General features: G+C 45.1%; 1 protein-coding gene across 1 annotated transcript in view; it reads left to right on the plus strand.

Annotated features, from left to right (window-relative positions):
* The window catches only part of Lcch3 (Ligand-gated chloride channel homolog 3), a 623,958-nt gene that overhangs the window by 248,304 nt on the left and 362,962 nt on the right, over positions 1 to 12,692 (plus strand). The gene's annotated exons all lie outside the window — the stretch shown is intronic.

Here is a 12,692-nt window from a genome sequence, read left to right on the forward strand (position 1 = left end):
ATTTTTATACCCTTGCAGAGGGTATTATAATTTTGGTCAAAAGTGTGCAACGCAGTGAAGGAGACATTTCCGACCTTTAAAGTATATATATTCTTGACTAGGATCACCTCCTTAATTGATGGAAGCATGTCTGTCTGTCCGTATATCTGTATCTACGCGAACTAGTCTCTCAGTGTTAAAGCTATTGACTTGAAACTTTTCATCCACCCTTTTTTCCTTTGCACGCAGTATATAAGGCGAAATGACCGGGATCGGTCGAATATAACCTATAGCTGCCTTATAAATGAACGATGGAAAATGACCCAACTTTCGTGTTTTTGAAGATAGCTGGAACTTAGTACAGATTATACTAAGTTCTAAGATTATACTAAGTTGAAATTCTTAGAAGGATTAGCCAACTATATCTGATGTTTGCGATATACATCTGGTTTTATCTGCAAGGGTATATCAACTTCGGCTCCCCCCGAAATGAGCTTTCCTTCCTTTTTTACTCTTTAAATTTGAATGTTTTACTCCACTCACCTATGCAAGTGTATAACTTCCCTTAGCTACCTAAAAACAGAGTTTTCAATATAATATAATAATTGAATACAATTTTTGTAAAAGAAAACCTTCATCCAATTATCAACAACACCAAGCAACTTTTAAGTTGGTTAGTCTTTTAGCCAAGGACTAAAAATAAAAAATTATGAGTTTACAAATATTAGGAAAAAACTTTCCTAATAAAAATCAATTATAAAAACAATTCTTGATTGTTAACGAAGAAAACCAAAAATACAACTATTAGGTTAGGGTGAGGCGGCGATGCGGAGCCAGTCACTGACACCCCCTTCCACTTTTGCCGCTGGGGCTCTTTGTGCTCCTTGTACAAGGGGACCTCCCCCCTCCAATCTACTAATGTGCCCAAGATTATGCTATGTTTGCTGTGACAGCTCGAGGTCCTATCCATATTTACGAATGAAGGGCGCAACGGCCTTGAATGCCACACTGCAGTCCTGTTTATTGAGGGAAATAAGCATCATTGATCTTTTCCTAGAGCGGATAGACCATATCATTCGTGAGTTCCTGAACTTTTAAAGATTTCTCCATTTTCTCAGCTCTGCGCGGTCAAAGTGATCCCTGCATTTTAGCCCACACGTAGCTAAGGGAATGCCTTCTGGTTCCTTTTCCGGGAGGAGAGGATTGGTAGTACCTGCCCTTGCCAGTTCATCAGCGGTGCAATTTCCCTCGTGGTACCAATGTCCAGGCACCTATATGAGGTGGATGTCATACTGTTCTGCCATCTCGTTAAGAGATCTGCCACAGTCATTCACTGTCCTGGAGTTGGATCAAAATCCGTCAAGGGCCTTGAGTGCCGCTTGACTGTCTGAGAAGATACAGATTGTATCTTGACTGCCAGTAAGTGCTGGGGATCTAAGTGCTTCCCCGATAGCTATTACTTCTGCTTGGAACACACTACAGTGGTTGAGGAGTCTGAAGGACTCATTTAGACACAGGCGTTCGCAATGGAAATCGCCTCCCACCTGGCCATTCAATTTTGAACCAAATTTGTAAATATGTAGGGAACCGGCTGGTCCCGGGATTTGTGTCATCCATTCCTCCCTTGTTGTAATGGATACCATATATTTTAAGGTTGGATGATCAACAGGTACGCAGTAGTCTGTAGCCCCCATTGGCGTGCAGTGGTGTAAGTCCAACTTGGTATGTCCATAGTCGGTCCTTTTCCATATGCCCGTCTCGCGTAGCCTAATTGCCGATAGCGTGGCTATCTTGGCCCCCACTATCTCTACAGGTAAAAGGTCGAGTATGAAGGGCGTCTGTTAATGTGGTACGTAGGCTGCCTGTAATGCAGAACTCCGCCATCCTTGGCATTTTCCAAAATCTCTGCATACATGTGGAGTCTGTGACAGCAGGCCACCAAACCTATACCCCGTAGAAAAGGATGGGTCTTATGACCACTGTTTAAAGCCATCTGACTATATTTGGGGGCATTCCCCATTTGAGGCCAATGGCTATTCGGCATGTATAAAGCGCGATTGTTGCCTTTTTAGCTCTATCCATAGTGTTTGAGTGAAGTCCAGTTTCCTGTCTAGCGTAATCCCTAGGTACGTAATCCCTACTTATTTTGTACTTCCTGGTGAAGGGGACATGCTCGGTTTTAGATGGGTTTACACCTAGTCCATTCCTAACTGCCAATGTTGAGAGAACCCTAAATTTGTCCGTCATGCGCTCACAGTCTGGGGAAATTTCCCAGGGAACGCAATGGCGACATCATCCGCAAAAGCGATAACTTTGCAACCACCACCTTCTAGGGATCGTAGTAGGCTATTAACCGCCACGATCCACAGTAGGGGTGAGAGTACGCCTCCTTGCTGAGTGCCTCTTCTGATTTATCTTTGAATAGATTTACCAGGATCTGCTTTCTAAGGCGTACGGATTGATCGTCTATTCGTAGTCCCGTCAGCGCATTGATTATCAAGCATGGTAGGATGCATGCTGTGATTCCGAGATATCATCTGGGTTGATGGTAAGATTAATGTGGAGGCTGATTAGTCTCTCTATTGTCTTGAAAAGGAAGGACGACAGGCATATAGGTCTGAAGTCCTTAGGGGTGTAGTGCGATGGTTTTTCCGCCTTGGGTATGAATACGACCTTCGTCCGCAAGCACATTGCGTAAACGATGCCTATTCTGAAAATTACTGAAAAAGCTTTCCTGACCCATGACCTCATTATGGGTCCGGCTTTAATAAGTTGAGCCGGGACAATGCCATCTGGGCCTGGGGATTTGAAAGGCTTGAAGCTGTTTATCGCCCAGCTGAGATACCTGTCACTCAATAGATATTCGAGTTGGTTAGGGAAGGAGGGGCTGTCCCCCTGTCTCAGCGTTTCCAGGGTTGTTTCTTCTAGAGAGTATCCCGGGAAGTGTACCTCTGTGAGAGCCTCCAGGTTTTCTTTGCTGGACGTTGTCAAGTTACCTTCTGAGGTATTAATGTATTCTACGTTTGGTGCAGTTGTTGCGAGGACCTTCCGGAGTCGGGAAGGTTGCCCTACGCCGTTCTTTGTTGCATTGCCTAAGGTTCGCTTTGTACGTCTCCCATGCTGTCTCCGTGTTCGCCTTACTGGCGAAATTAAAGGCTTTGCGGGTCCTGGTCTTAAAGGGCGCAAATGTTTGCGACCACCATGTTGGTTTCTTTGACTTGCTACTGCCTGATCTGCTTTTGGGAGAAGCTTTATTGAATGCCTTGGCGCACATCGCCGTTCACGTGTCCACCATGTCATCCAGGACTTCCCTACTGTCAACGTCCCTTGCTGGATCTTCCCAAGGATCTTTCTAGTTTTATAACTCCTAGTTCGCTTTTCTTGGGTTGCGTTCTGTTAGTCGATTAAAGTTCTCAAAATTGACCACTAATTCTATGTATCGATGGTCCGAGAAAGAGTGTTTCTCTAGCAATCCCCATCTAACAATCTTGTCAGCTAGGGAGTCAAAGTAAAGAGTAATGTGAAGTACTTCCCTTCTGTTCTTGACTATGAAGGTGGGTTCTGTACCCCTATAACCCACCAGAAGATTAGAGCCTAGGATAAAATCGAAGATTGACTCACACCTCTCGTTCATGTCAGTGCTTCCACACTGATGATGATGGGCGTTGGCATCGCAACCTATGATCCGGTCGATCTTATGCTTCCTGCTGTCTCCCACCAGCTGTTTGAGTAGTAGGTGCGGGGGGAGGGCTTCCTGGTCGTGGCCCGTATACGCCGACCACACCCTTAGCGGACCCTTTAGGCTTCCCATGGCTGCGGCTACGTGATCTTCATTACTGAAATTGGGTAGCAAAAAAGATAGGTTAAGGTTCTTTTTTGCGAGGATGCAGGCTCGCCTTTTACCTGTTGTTCGGCCTTGCAGAGCCTATACTCCGACGCCCCAACCCAAGAATCCAGTCTCCAAGGATCAAGGGTTCCTGGATGAGGGCCCCATCAGCTCCACTCTCGGCGAGGTGGAGTAGGAGAGCAGCTGACGCCGTTTTACGGTGGTGGAGGTTCAACTGCAAGATTGTCAGGTACCTTCTTACGATTCTCCACCACAGTAATTTCTGGCTCCGTCTCGGAGCTCAACAGAGAGTCCTCCTCCATTCCGACGCCTTTAAGTGCCCTTGCCAAGTCGCTCTCCTCTGAGGTGTACCCTTCCTGGATGTCCTCCTCCTCATCTGACATTCGTTCCAGGTGCCCCTCTTTGGTCGGCTCCTCCAAATCTGGCACTTGCGCGTCTGCCTCCAGCCCGATTTTTCCTGGTTTGCTCTTCGCATACGGATCGAATCTACACTTAATCCGGTGCTCCGACCTTTCCAGGGCTTTCACCGTCTCCTCGTTGAGCGTGAGGACGACCTGCCTCCGCAGTCCCACCGCCTTCTCGACCTTGGCGATTCCCCAGTCCGCCGTGCAAAGCGTCGGATTGCACATCCTAAGCATAGTGGGGATGGTCTTAGGGTCCGCTTGCTTTTCTGTGAGCCACACTCGCGCCCTCGGTTTGCTTGGGATCTCCTCCCAGTCAACTGCCACCAGCTTAACGATGCTACCATTCGCTTGTAGGTCTCTACCGATGACGCGTCTTGGCAGGCAATTACCTTAACGCTACCCTGGTACCATCCTGCGTCTTCGCATCTGCGTCTGGTCGCTATGTACATAGCTATAGCTTCTAATCCGTGCCCATGCACTATATAGTGCATGGGGGTATATACCCCTTGTGGGTATATTCGAGTGCCGTGGTCGTAATCCCTTCAGTGTGGAACACGCCACGTAAAACAAGTTCGGAGAGATCCGAGACGCTTATGGACCAGGGTTTGCATTAAGGGTCCCGCCGGTTGGTTTAGAGGTTGATCTTGGCGTTTTCCTCTCCACGCCATTGCCATGGCCAGCTTTAAAAGAAGATGCCTTGGCACCCTCCTCCGCATCGGCGCATCCCGCCTCCAGATGTTGCCCTCCTGTAGGAGGCTTCTCCATCGCAGCAACTCTTGGGCTTTTGAGGGCCTTGGAGTTTGACGGGGCACTGACCCCATTCCCGGACTTTTTTAGGAAGTTGCGTTCTCCACTTTGGTTTTTATTTGGTACGATATTGTTCATGTTTGGGTCCCACGAGTAGGAGGAAGGGGTTCGACCATCATGACATAGCCCGCTTGTCATGTTAAGCCTGGTTAAAACTGGGAGGTCGGCCGTTCCCCCAGAGTTCGCATATTAGCCTCCGGACCCCTCCTCGGACACGCATCTTTCACGCGGACACGATTTAAGGAAGGAGTCTTCTTCTCCCCGCCTGACTACAATTTGCCAGCATCTACTACCAGCGGTGTACACAGTTACGGCTCGCAATTGCTTGAGTGTTGGTCCCACTGTTGTACCCGTTTGCTGACGGCCAATACAAATTATTACATGATTAATCAATACAATACAATCTCAGCCCAGCTGAGATACCTGTCACTCAATAGATATTCGAGTTGGTTAGGGAAGGAGGGGCTGTCCCCCTCCTTCAATATTAGATTCCCTCTTTTCAATATATTATTCCCCCTCCTTTAATATTAAAATTAAAATTAAAATTAAAATTAAAATTAAAATTAAAATTAAAATTAAAATTAAAATTAAAATTAAAATTAAAATTAAAATTAAAATTAAAATTAAAATTAAAATTAAAATTAAAATTAAAATTAAAATTAAAATTAAAATTAAAATTAAAATTAAAATTAAAATTAAAATTAAAATTAAAATTAAAATTAAAATTAAAATTAAAATTAAAATTTAAATTAAAATTAAAATTAAAATTAAAATTAAAATTAAAATTAAAATTAAAATTAAAATTAAAATTAAAATTAAAATTAAAATTAAAATTAAAATTAAAATTAAAATTAAAATTAAAATTAAAATTAAAATTAAAATAAAATTAAAATTAAAAATAAAATTAAAATTAAAATTAAAATTAAAATTAAAATTAAAATTAAAATTAAAATTAAAATTAAAATTAAAATTAAAATTAAAATTAAAATTAAAATTAAAATTAAAATTAAAATTAAAATTAAAATTAAAATTAAAATTAAAATTAAAATTAAAATTAAAATTAAAATTAAAATTAAAATTAAAATTAAAATTAAAATTAAAATTAAAATTAAAATTAAAATTAAAATTAAAATTAAAATTAAAATTTGCTATTGCTAATAACTTCAGTGAACCAACGCGAACTAAGCCATCTTCTACAGGATGTGAATCGATTATTCGATCCATCTTTCATTCGTTTTGGGGAAAACCGTTTGTCCTTGATCACATCTAGACCATTAATTTGCAGATTGGTTCGTTCTTGGCACCATTTTAGACTTGCTTGATGTGAAAGCCAGTCCGCTCTCTATCGATGCCAAAATTTTTTTAATTGACTGTTGACCGTCGACGAAAAGTGCGTTGATGGACTTTTCTGAAGGATAAGTCTCCGGGGGTGCCAATAAAGGTCCTCCTATAAGGAAATGCGCGGGAGTAAGTGGGAACATATCGTTTGGATCTGCTGCTAAGAGACAGAGTGGACGTCATAGGTTCTTCATAAGTTATAGCAGAGGGTTTTAAGGAACTACACAAATGATTTCTAATGGCCTTTACGTTCTCCTCCCACAGTAAGAGTGAGATTTAAGTGTCTATGACATTTCGAAACTACTTTTGCCAGATACGAAGAGAGTTGCTCCGATGAAATTAATTCCTCCCGGCTTTGGGCAATGTTTGAAGCATTGGACACATTGACGTAGAATCCTTTTACTGCTTGTTTTTCATTAACTATCCAGAATGTATGCCGTATGGTTGCTAAGGTGAGCTCGGTGCCTCCGTGAAGATTGTTCGGGTAATTAGGTCAGTAAAATGATGCGTTTTAGGTTTGGACAGTTGTTGGGCGTTCTTTAGTCGCCCTTTGATTCGCATAATCCCCAATTCGTCTAAAAACGGGCAAAGAGCGCTCTGGGCGCAGTACCTGGATATAGATTTTCTTGCTTGGACTCGGCTGGTCTCTGGAGAAATTCTCTCTGAAAAGAACAATTTGGTGGAGCGCTTCTCGTAATTCTGGTACTCGTGCCCACAAATAACAATTTGTGATGTGATGAATAAGAGGGGATTATTGAGTCGTCAACTGAGCAACCTTATGTCATGACGTTGGTTGGCTGACTTCTTCCTTCGTGGTATTACTCCACGGGCTGAGAGTAAGTGTTCTTAGGCCACCAATTCTCATCTTTCCGTAGCCAATCGGAACCAAACCACCAGGTCATACCTACAAGCTACATGTCGGTATTGAGCTATCCTACTGAGTTCCAAAATCGTGTCAATTCGGTTGGAGACGAAAGTCTTCCAAAGTGTCAAAATTTCTTTATCGGGACTTGGAAATTCCGGTAGATGAAAACTGCGTTAGCACCCACTTAGTTAATTTGGCACCCAACACTGGTCCAGAGAGTTCGATTCAAGAGACTGTTATTGGCATAGTGTGTTTGACTTGACTACGTCCTGTCAATAGAGCTGTGCTCACTCTCCCTGATTTATATTGTATTTGACGGTAAGAACAGGCTGTGAATGTTTGCAAGAAGCCGTCGCAAAAGACCTGTGGTTGATGTGACTGTGGTTCACTGGTCTGGTGACCTAGCCATCGCGGAATTTCCCACTCCGCATTATTTCCCACTTCGTGGTTCGAAGTGGTACATGATGAATCGTACACTACCAGTACTTTGGTCGTCGTGATATCTTAATTTACTTCGACGTGGCTTGAAAGAGTACATGCTGAGAAATAATGATGACCTCTTGCAGTGATCATGTGATGAACTGCTTCTACAGGGGTGACTTCAGAGAGTTTTTTAAGGTCAAAAGATTCCTTAATGGTGGAGTGATATTGTTGTTTAAGTGTGTCTTTTCTGTGTCGTTTGTTTAAGAGGTGGAATCTATTGATTGCGATTTGGTGAGACTTTCCGATAACTTGTTTTTTTGTTAAATTCAGTTTTGAACGGAAGCCGGACCATTTTTTGCCGGAAAATTATCTTCACATCATTTTTCTTCTGCTGTGTACTTCCTGTCGGAGCTCCTGTTCGTTTGCGGGTAAAGCAATCCTTGGACAGAAAGTCAGGACATCGTTGTAAAATGTGGTGGCCTTTGCAGCTTATGCAAAAAATGGGACCGCTGGGCCCTGTCGTAGTGTGGAAAGTGCTGCCCTTGTAAATCCCAGAACCTTTTTTATTGGGATTTTGACGTTGGTAATTTGTCGATTTGTTGATCGCAGAGTTAGCAGTGGGCCGAAAACAGTTCTGGTTGTCAATGATGTTTATGCTGAAGAGGCAATTGTTGAGGAAGTCCTGTTAAAAAACTTGGAATGTTACTGGAGTTCCCCAAGCGATGCACCCAGGCTTGTACAGTTGGCGTCGGTAGTTTAGCGATTAAATGATGGGTTACCCATTGCGTGCTAGAATGGATATTAGTTTTAAGACGGTTGAACTCGTTGATGCATACGTTTTAAATAAAATGGTCCTAAAATGGTTATAAAACGGCTAAATATCATGGTCCTGCTCCTTAGGCAGTGCTTTGAAAACGCGCAGTTGGAAATAAGGCTTAAAGTTGGAATAAGGCTTAGTTTATTTGGAGTTAGTTGAGCTGATTAAAAGATCTTTCTGAGTGCAAATAAGCAGTCGGCGTTGCCACCTTTTGCGTTTGTTTCAGACTCTGCTCTGCTCTACGCACTCACATTTACGCATATTCTTTTAATAGGAGAGAGCGACAATGGGCTAGCGTTTTGCGCGACACGTGCGATGCGAAAATGAGTCCGTTTTTCTCGCTTCCTCATTGTTTAAGAATATAAAGGAATTCGGGTATGAATATTTGTTCAGTGATGAGGTAAGGTTTCCTTTAAAGATTTTGAGAGAACATTGATGAAACTGTCGGTAATAACCGTGGATTCTGATGTCGTGTATGAATTGTTCATTAGCCATAAAAAATCTTGTGACAGTTGAGTACAGTTCCTTTCGGGGGACTTTCACATCCAAAGAACCTGCCAGAGTTAAGTGCATTAAGTAATTAATTTATTTACAATCGAATCGTTTAAGGTTGCGTATATAGCTTACAAGCTTACAATTGTTGATTTATGAATGGGTCAGTTTAAGTCCCTCGTGGTTTGTACCATAACTTTCACCCCCACTCCGATCGCCTTTCTTACTCTACGCCTCTTCTTAAGCAACTACATTACAAAGGGGAGTGAAAGGCAAAGCAATACTTTGTGAGAAGAGTTAGTCTCCCCACACGCAAAGACACATACCCGGGGCAAAAGGGGGCCGAGGAGGCGCGAAAGCGGCAAAAGGGGGGTCAAGCACCGGTCATCAACCTGGCAGCCAAATGGAATGTCGCCAGGATCAGTACGGGGGGTTGGGGGAATGTGAAAGCCAGTTACCGTGGGTCAAGGAGCGAAGGGGGCGGCGAGAGGCGATACATCGGGTGGGAGGACGGAATCTACATGGAACGTAACGGTGTCCGGTGAAGGGTTAAGCACCGCCACCCGGACGAAGACGGAATCGACTTGGAACGTAACAGTTCCCAGAGCAACGTTGGAAAAGTAGTCCAATGGGGGAATCAGCACGATGCGCAGGCGTGCCTTAGTAAGTGTGTGGTGGGGTGAGCAGCAAAGGACCAAGGAGCAAAGGTTGGTTGCGACGCAGGGTGCAGCGGGCCCTGGAAGCCCACCGGTGCACCACATAGTAGCAGCAGATGTCCATGGCCAGGAGAAACGAGGGGCCACGGACGGCGACCCGCCAACGGGAAAGTGGCGTGATTATGGAAACAGGATTAACGACAGGAGCAGAATTCGGGAGGATTAACGGGCGCTCCAGCCAGTATAAAAGGAGCCCTATTGGAGCGGCTCGAGACGAGTCTTTTTAGGAAGCTTTTAGCGTTGAGTTGGAGGCCCGCTAGTGGAGAGTTCACCATTCAACTGTTAGAGCGTTTCTATAAAGGATTCGGTTTGTTTGAGTTGCCTCGGTTGTTGCCTTACCGAGAGGCCACGGACGGCGACCCGCCAACGGGAAAGTGGCGGGATTATGGAAACAAGATTAACGGCAGGAGCAGAATCCGGGAGGATAAACGGGCACTCTAGCTAGTATAAAAGGAGGCCCAATGGAGCGGCTCGAGACGAGTCTTTTTAGGAAGCTTGTAGCGTTGAGTTGGAGGACCGCCTGTGGAGAGTCCGCCATTCAAGTGTTAGAGCGTTTCTAAAAAGGATTCGGTTTGTTTGAGTTGAAGGACCGCCTTTGGAGAGTCCGACAGCCAAGCGCAAGGAGAGCGAATAAGACAATAAGGAAAGGATCCATTGCTGGACCTTCCTCTGGAAACCCAGGGTCGTGTAGTCGAGTTGGTTCATTCCCGAACACGGCAGGTAGCCTTGCAAGGAAGTGAGGAAAGGATACGTCTGGCGTACGCCTTACCGACTCCTGAAATCACAACCAACAGGCGTGGTCCTGCGAGACAAGGATAGACCGACTCGGGATCGCACGCCCGGTGTACACGAAACGTAAAAGACGAGACACAAGACAAAACCAGGGTGGGGAAATTGAGTTGGGCCATTCCCGAACACGGCAGGTAGCCTTGCAAGGAAGTGAGGAAAGGATAAGTCTGGCGTATGCCTTACCGACTCCTGAAATCACAACCAACAGGCGTGGTCCTGCGAAACAAGGATCGGCCGACTCAAGAACTCACGCCCAACTCAAAGACCGAGTGAGAACACCCCGGTCACCAGCCCCGCCACTACAAACTCGGGCTCGCCGGCGCGTATGCACGGTATCCCGGTGTAGCGGAGGCGGCAGTCTGCAGCTAACGTTTAATCCCGGTCCACGGGAGTAGGGAAGCAAAAGAGCACTGCCAATCGTCTGACCAGTCGTAGTCCACCCAAGGGGGTGTTTTGCAGAGGTAGGAAGGCCCACGAGTGGTCAGCAAAAGGGCGGAGGGTAGCGGCAGCGCGGCAACAGGAGTACCATCGGCAATGGAGAAGCGGCGGCGTGTCCTGAACAACCCGCAGAGGACGCCGACGACGGAGCCGGTAGAAACGGGAGGAGCAACGAAAAAGAGAAAAGGAAAACCTTTTGTATTGTGAAGAGATCTCGAAATAAAAAGTGTGGAAATCTCGAGCTGTTTGTATTATTTTCTGGGCTTGGGCAATCACGTCAAATCTATAAGCTCGGTGAAACGGATCGGCGAAACTCTGTGAGCTAGCCGCGGTAAATTGTGGCGAGCGGAAGCAGAAATAACAGTTCGTTACAACTTTGTGGAGATTACAAAAAGGAAAAGGAAGAAATTCCTCACGACGGCTCCTCCTTCTTAGCCGCCCTTGCCTCCACCATGAGGGTGGCCAACGGCCTTCTGATACTCTTTTTTCCCCCACTGCCGAAACCGACCGCATTAGGATCGGCCTCACTGGTAGCTGGTATCCGGGCATATCCTTTCTTTCAGGCAGCGGGGGCGTGGGGTCAGGGTTGCTGTTGGGATCCCCCAACGAGCGGGCCATCTCCCGCCGTTCTTGTGTGATCTTCTTTCTGACGCACGGCACGGACTGGTTGTTGCTGAACCATTCTTTGCTGCCCATCTTGGATCCATCTTTGTTCTGGGGTACTCTATTGCTCCGGCGGGCTTTGTCGCAGTACCTCTCTCTGCCACCTTGGTGTCCATTGCCTGTTTTGGATGGCCGATTGGTAGAACTCGTCTTTCTGCCCTTTCTGGGTCTGTCCGTTGTTCTGGTACCCTATTGGCTAAACCTGCTGCAGTTCTTCTCTCTGTCACCATTCATGTACAGTCGGTTGATTGTGGCTCCAACGTGCTTCAGTGGCGACTTGCAGGTTAATGGTCTCCTTTTCTTGTGCCAACTCCTTAAACTCTTCGGCCAGACCCATCACCTCCTCTATTGAAGGGCATGCGTTATGGCGTTATAAGCATCTTCATGCATGGCATGCAGGTTTCTATGAGGCTTTCGATCACCCCTTTTGTGGTCTTCCCTAGTGGGTTCATAAGGGACTGAACGCACCATGTATTCCTTGAACGGCTTCCCTCATTACTGCTTTCGCTGCTGAACCTGATCCGCAAACTTCTCAAAGTATCCTTTTGGAAGGAACAAGTTTTCGAAACTCGGCTAGATTTGTACACACGTTGGCCACTTCTCGTCTTTTATTATGAACCATCTTTGCGCCCTGCCCTGCTGTAACTCTGTCATGGTCCTCGGGATGATATTTATATGAAGTCCTTACGTTTTTGCTAGCCATGCCATTGGTTCGGTCCGGTCCACCCGAGCTTCTTAGCCAGAACTTCGTCGTCCTTGGGTTCGTCGACCCATTTCGTCACCAAGGATCTTATAGTTTGCCATGGTTCAGTCTGCTGGTAGGCTGAGCTCTATGTAAACATCGCTGAGCTCCTCTTTTCTAAGCGTTTAGATCTAGTTTTTTTTTCCAAATATCTGTACTATGTTACTTCTCAGCTCAATTCAATTAAATAGTTTGGGCACCAGGTGTAACGAACTGTTTTGTTTTTGCTTGAAACAAGTTGCCGCGGCTAGCTTACAGAGTTTGTAGGCTTGTTCCACCGAATTTATTGTTCGTCGTGATTGCCCGAGCCCAGAAATAATACGAATAGCATAACTACTTTATAAAAACCTTTATTTGTAGCCCTCTTTTTCA

The sequence above is a fragment of the Drosophila bipectinata genome, chromosome XL (genome assembly GCF_030179905.1).
Source record: "Drosophila bipectinata strain 14024-0381.07 chromosome XL, DbipHiC1v2, whole genome shotgun sequence".
In the NCBI taxonomy this organism is placed as follows: Eukaryota; Metazoa; Arthropoda; class Insecta; order Diptera; family Drosophilidae; genus Drosophila; species Drosophila bipectinata.